This window comes from Phascolarctos cinereus, unplaced genomic scaffold (assembly GCF_003287225.1).
Source record: "Phascolarctos cinereus isolate Bilbo 61053 unplaced genomic scaffold, phaCin_HiC Scaffold_4;HRSCAF=312, whole genome shotgun sequence".
Classification (NCBI taxonomy): Eukaryota; Metazoa; Chordata; class Mammalia; order Diprotodontia; family Phascolarctidae; genus Phascolarctos; species Phascolarctos cinereus.
This window is the reverse complement of record NW_027555847.1, coordinates 463,330,278-463,336,315: the sequence shown is the minus strand read 5'-3', so window position 1 is coordinate 463,336,315 and position 6,038 is coordinate 463,330,278.

The window sequence follows — 6,038 nt, the reverse complement described above, 5'->3', positions numbered from 1 at the left end:
CCCCCTTTTTTTGTTTCTTTTCATGTGAGGAAATTGTCTCATTTTTTATATTTGTAGAGTTCAAAATAATAATAAAAAAAAAGAATGCATACTCTTGAGAGGAGACTTAAAAATCTCAGGGATAAAATGGAGGGGAGTGAATTTGAGTGAGACTCAACTGAGGTAGAGACAGGTGATAATTGTTTTAGACGTATGCTTGAGCAGGTCTGAACAAAAGGGAGAATTAGATTAGGAGCTTGGGAAACAGATCAAAGCCTGGAACAGTAACATGATGTTGTAGGAACCGGGCACTTCAGGGTCTCTGGGCACTAGCTTACCATCTCTCTCTCTGCCAAAATCAGAGCAGCTGACAAATATGTGTCTTGCCTTAATGGTAATTTCATCCTTCTAAAAGTGGAGTAAAGCACTAGGGGTTCCTGATTCTGACCACTAAAAAGGAATCTGTTGCTAATGTAGAAATCAATCAATCAACAAGCTTTTATTAAGTACCTACCATTTTTCAGGCACTGAATTATGTGCTAGGATGTACTAAGATGTAAAAAGAAACAGCCCTTCCCCCAAGGTTACATTCTACAAATACATATAAGCAGGTACAAAATATATACAATCTATATAGGTGATTTTGAGGAGAGGTGCTAACAGCTGGGAGATTAGGAAAGTGTTCATGTAGAAGTTAGCATTTGAGCTGAGTTTTTAATGAAAAAAGACATTTTAAAGGTGAAAATGAGAAAGTGGTATAGCCAGTGCAGTGGGAGTAGTCTGAAAAGATATGGAGATAGATGGGGTATCATATGTGAGAAATATCATGAAAGCCAAATGTGAAGGAAACTAATGCATTATAAGCTCAGAAATGTAGGATGAAGCAAAGTTGCAAAGGGTTTTAAATGCCAAATAGAAGAGTTCAAATTTTACCCTCAGGTAAGTGGGAGCCACTGGAATTTAATTTTTGAGTATGGGAAGGACACAGTCAAACTTGTGCTTTAGGAATATCACTTTGGCAGTTGTGTGAAGGATGGATTGGAGAGGGTAGAGTTTCAATTAGGAGGCTGTTACAATAACCTGAGTTCAAGGTAATGAGACACTGAACTAGGGTGGTGGTTCTCTGAGTTGAAAGAAAGGATCATATATTATAGCAAAATTGGTCTATTCATTCTACTAGTTTCAAATACACCTAAATATACTATCACCTGGCCCGCCTCGAGCCCATTTTATCCAGAGGCAGGGAACTAACATAGTCAGAACTGTACTTTAGGAATGTCAATTTAGCAGCACTATAGAGAATAAATTAGCAGAAAGAGACACTGAAAGCAGGAAGACTGATTAGGAGTTTGGTCCAGGTGAGCAGATGTGAGGACAAGAGCTAGGGTAGTGCCTTTGGGCCTTAAAGGAAGATGTAAGTGATGCTGTGGAGGTAGAATTGACAAGATTGTGCTACAGACTGGATTATGTGGGATGTAGGAAAGCTTAGACTTGAAGTTGAATACAACTGGCATTATTATCCCCATTTCACAGATGAGAAAACTGAAATTAAGGCACCTGCCCACAATCACACAATTACTGAGACAGCACTGAAAGCTTTATTCTCCATTAGGCTCCACTTCACTCAAACCTGTCAAGCCTCTACAAAGGTTCAGTGGTTCTTCTTTCTTTCTTTTTCAATTCTTCTACCCTTTCGCCTTCTGACTCAGTTTTTCATACTCTTTTGATCCAGATTGTTTTCTTGTTTGTTTTCTCTTCACTATTTCTTCTACTCTTTCATGAAACATTTTATTACCTCTGATAAGCCAGAGAGGAGAGGTATTCTTCTAGCCTTCTTACCTTCTTTAGCCAGAAAAACAACAGAACAGGCATTTTCTATACACATAGTTCTTTTTTTTAAAGTATTTTATTTTTTCCCAATTATATCTCTAGACAATTTTTAGCATTCATTTTCACAAGATTTTGAATTCCAAATTTTTCTCTCTCCCCTCCCCTCTTCCGAAAATGATAGGGAAATTGATATAAATTATACATGTGCTATTAAATAGACATAGTTCTTAATTGGTTCTGGAATGAATACAAACAGTAACACATCTCTGTAGGCCACTGGATTACTTCTATTTTATTGCCTTTTCCTTTTCCTTAAATTAAAATCTTTAGTTTCCCTGATCCTCACTGTCTTGGAAAATTGCCTGTTCCCTATACCCGAGGCCCTAAGAGAAGCATGACTTCTAGATCTTTTCCATAGCAGGCTTTGATGCCTTTTCTCTAGCTACTTGACTTTGTTCTCTCAGGAGGCCAAGGCAAATATCCTAATGTAAATAGCAGCTGTCCTCAACTGTAGTCTGAGAAGTATTTTGAGGAAATCCACCTTCCATCTATTTCTTAGCTTTTCTTTTATCACCTTTCACTGCTGGTTATTCTTCTTGTGCTTTGCCTTGCCACTGGCTTCTTTCTAGAGTTTCTAGATCATGTGCATATAGGATTATTGACTTGTTGTTTGTCCTTTGTTCTTGAAGAAGATCGTGACATCTGAAAGGTGATGCCATGACTTACTATGACTTGCAAGTGAATTAGATTTAAGTGAGGGAGGGCTATACAAAGTCACCAGCCTCACTTTCTTCTCCAGAGCCTTCCGAGTACAGTGGCAAGATACAGATCAGGACGACTAGAGATGGCCCTGAATCATAGACATAGAACTAGGAAAGACTTTAGGGGTCACATAAATCAACTGTCTTACTATATACTAAGAAAACTGGGTCTCAGAGAAGTTAAGCGACTTTCTCTAAGTGACTCAGGTAATAGCAGAACTGAGCTATACATAAGTTGAGGTTCTCTAATACCCAGTCCAGGGCTCTTTCTTCCACAGCAATCTCAACTACAGGTAAAAGTGTTATTTAAAAGAGTGCGTGTCACAAAATCTCTCAACTAAGTCAATAATCATGTTTATTTAAAACACATTTCAAGTCGTAGTCTAAATTGCTGGGAACATACTGTTGGAAAGATACTTCCCCTCTAAATTGAATTCAATATTTCATAGCTAAGTGCAATTGATCATGTTCCTGATACTTCCTAATTGAGTGTTACCCAAAGGCTCTTAAGGTTTTCACAATGGTAAGAAGTGGAAAGAATGCTGGAAATAGAGCCTGAGGATCTGAATTGAAATCCCTGACTGGGTGACTTAACTTCCTTGGGTTTCAGATTCCTCTTTTCTAAGATGAGGGAATTGCTATGTAATGTCCCTTTCACCACTAAATCTATGATGGTCAAAGGTAAGTATCACTCATTAGTTCATTTGTTTCAGGTTCTGTGATAGATATCCTTCAATGGAGTTAAACAAAGGCCAGAGTGTAATATTAGGCATTTGATTATATGCATTCATGAGCTGCTGTAACAAACATATCTCTAATATAATGAGGTCAAGGCAGTGTATTCACATTACTTGCAAGGAAGAAAAGGATACGCCAGAAAAAAAAAAATTACAGGATGTATGCATGTGTGCCTGAGCACATGTGTATGTGTATGTGTGTTTAACATCTTCAATTCCTTTTTTTTTTTTAATAATCTAGGAAAAGATTAAGAAAAGAGACTGGGTTGCTGTGAATTTGATAATTATTGTAATTTAATTTGTGGGTTTTTTATCTTGTTTATTGTTAAATAATTTCTTAGTCCCTAAGCCTTTTGAAAGCAAGGGCCCTAATTTCTGTATTCCAGGCCTTAAGTACAATGTTCTCAAAGAGATGAGAATTTATTAATTGACTGACTGGCAACTTCATCATTTTATGTTTTTTTTTTCCAAATGCCACACCCTTTATTTCAGAAATGGTCATGATTTTATTTTATTTTGACTTTTATTTTTCTCCTTGAAAGTAGCAGTCATCTAAGTATTTTCTCATGGCAGACCTTGAATCACATTCTCTATCCTAATAAGTAACTTATTAGATCTTAACTTTTCATTTCCTTTCCTTAGAGCACTGTAGGGAAAAAAATAATTGTGTGTGTTTATACACAGACATACGGGCTTACTAGTGTTAGAGCCAAGAGTGACCTTATAATTTATTCCAACTATTTTATTCATTTTATATAACACCTAAAATATATTGAGACCACTAGAGTAAAACTGTCAGACTCCATCTTCCTATACAGAATGCTGTCTGTTTTACTGAATTTAAATCAGAGTAGGCAGGCCATCAGAGTACTTACTGCATTTAGAGCAGGTAACTTAGACATCCTTAGATGATACAAAATCATAAGTTCATGGATGAATTGCTGGGTGTACTAAAGTCCCTGATCATTAGAGTAGTTTCTTTCTCATCTCTGAGCTAAGATCACATCTTATCCCTTGGAGAGAATAGACTTTCACATAATTATAGCATGTTCCCCAGAGGAGAAAAAATGCATTAAAAAGCTAAGGGAATAAAATAACACCAGTAAGGAGATTTTTGAGTTATAGTCACTCAGACATATAGCAGAAAGCTAAGTGCCTCTTAAGGCTGCAATTTACTTGAAAGCAAATCAATTCTATTAAGAAAAACATCTATAGATGCTAATATTGAAATTATATCACCTTTTAGTAAAGGTGTTCTTAACCTGGGGTCCCTGATTTTTTTTTAATATTTGGTAACTATATTTAATGTAATTTGTTTTCTTTGTAATCTTATGTATTTTATTTTATATGTTTAAACATATTATTGAGAAAGGGATACATAGGCCTCATCAAACCATCAAAAGGGTTCAAGAAACAACAACAACAACAACAACAACAACAACGTTCTTAAACCCCTGTTTTACTGGTTCCCTGAGCTTAGGGGCCATGAAAATGATGGTGGTGTGTGCTACATTCTATTTAATAGAAATGAAGAATATAGAATGGTTGTTATTTTCTCAAAACCAGTCTGCCCCACTTCATAAATGTAAACCTTAGTGGATGAACATTTGGGAGCCAAGAAGGCACCAGAAAGAAATCCCCTAGCAATCTATTAGTATTTTCTATTTAGGTTTGTTAAACCATTAAAGCAAACTTAAACTTCTGAGTTGGATGTGAGGATGTACAGCAAATACTGAAAAAAAAATCATAACCCACACTTTGCAAATCCAAATGAAGTAGTCCTTTCACTTTTCAAAATGCTCAGCTTGTTTCCTTCCTTAAGGAAAAGTAACCATCTAAAAGCTGGAATTCTTACTGTCTGTGTGATGGACCCTTTTAGCAATCTGGTGAAGCCTATGAAGCCTTTTTCAGAACAGTGTTTTAAATGAATAAAATAAAACATATAGAATTTGAAGGAAACTAATTTTGCTGAAATACAGTTACCATTTTTTTTTTAAATCACGGATCCTAAGTTAAGAACTCTTGATATAAAGGAATGAGAGAACTGAGAGCCAAATCAAGACCAATACTTCTCTAACCGTTTCAAGTGCTTTCTCCTGGCACGGTGTACTTCTTCTTCGCCCACTCCCACCCCTACCTCTTACAACCAGCTTCCAGAGGGCTGTAGGTGAATGACAATCAAAGACGGGGGTACTGGAGAGGAGGAATTGGCGTCTTTTAGATCTGCATTTGTAGGCTGCCTCGGAGTAGCCAACAAGCAGCAGATTTATGGGCACTTTCAAAGAAGCACCTTCACTATTGGCTTTTTGAGCGGTGCTGTCGCTAGGGAGCAGCTGGTAGTGAAAGCACAGCAGCTGGGGAGAGCCGGGTCTGTTGTTCCAGTAACCAAGTAGCAGGGAGAGGCGCACACAGGATACACACACACACACACACACACACACACACACACACACACACACACACACACACACACACGTTAAGAATCCCTGCTTTTAGATTGTTATCTTTCTTTAAGCCGGGCATTTTGAAAGAACGACTGTTGGTTTAGATGTGCAAAGTGTAGGTTATGATTTTTTTTTTCAGTACCTGCTATTTATTTAGCCACTCCACCTAGGCTACCAGGAGCCCTGGGGTCACTCAGCCTTTCCCTCGGTGCACTCCATGTGGTCCAGCAGACGACGTATCCGTATCCGTCCTCTCTGTCCTCTCAGTCTCTTCATCCCCTCCTCCG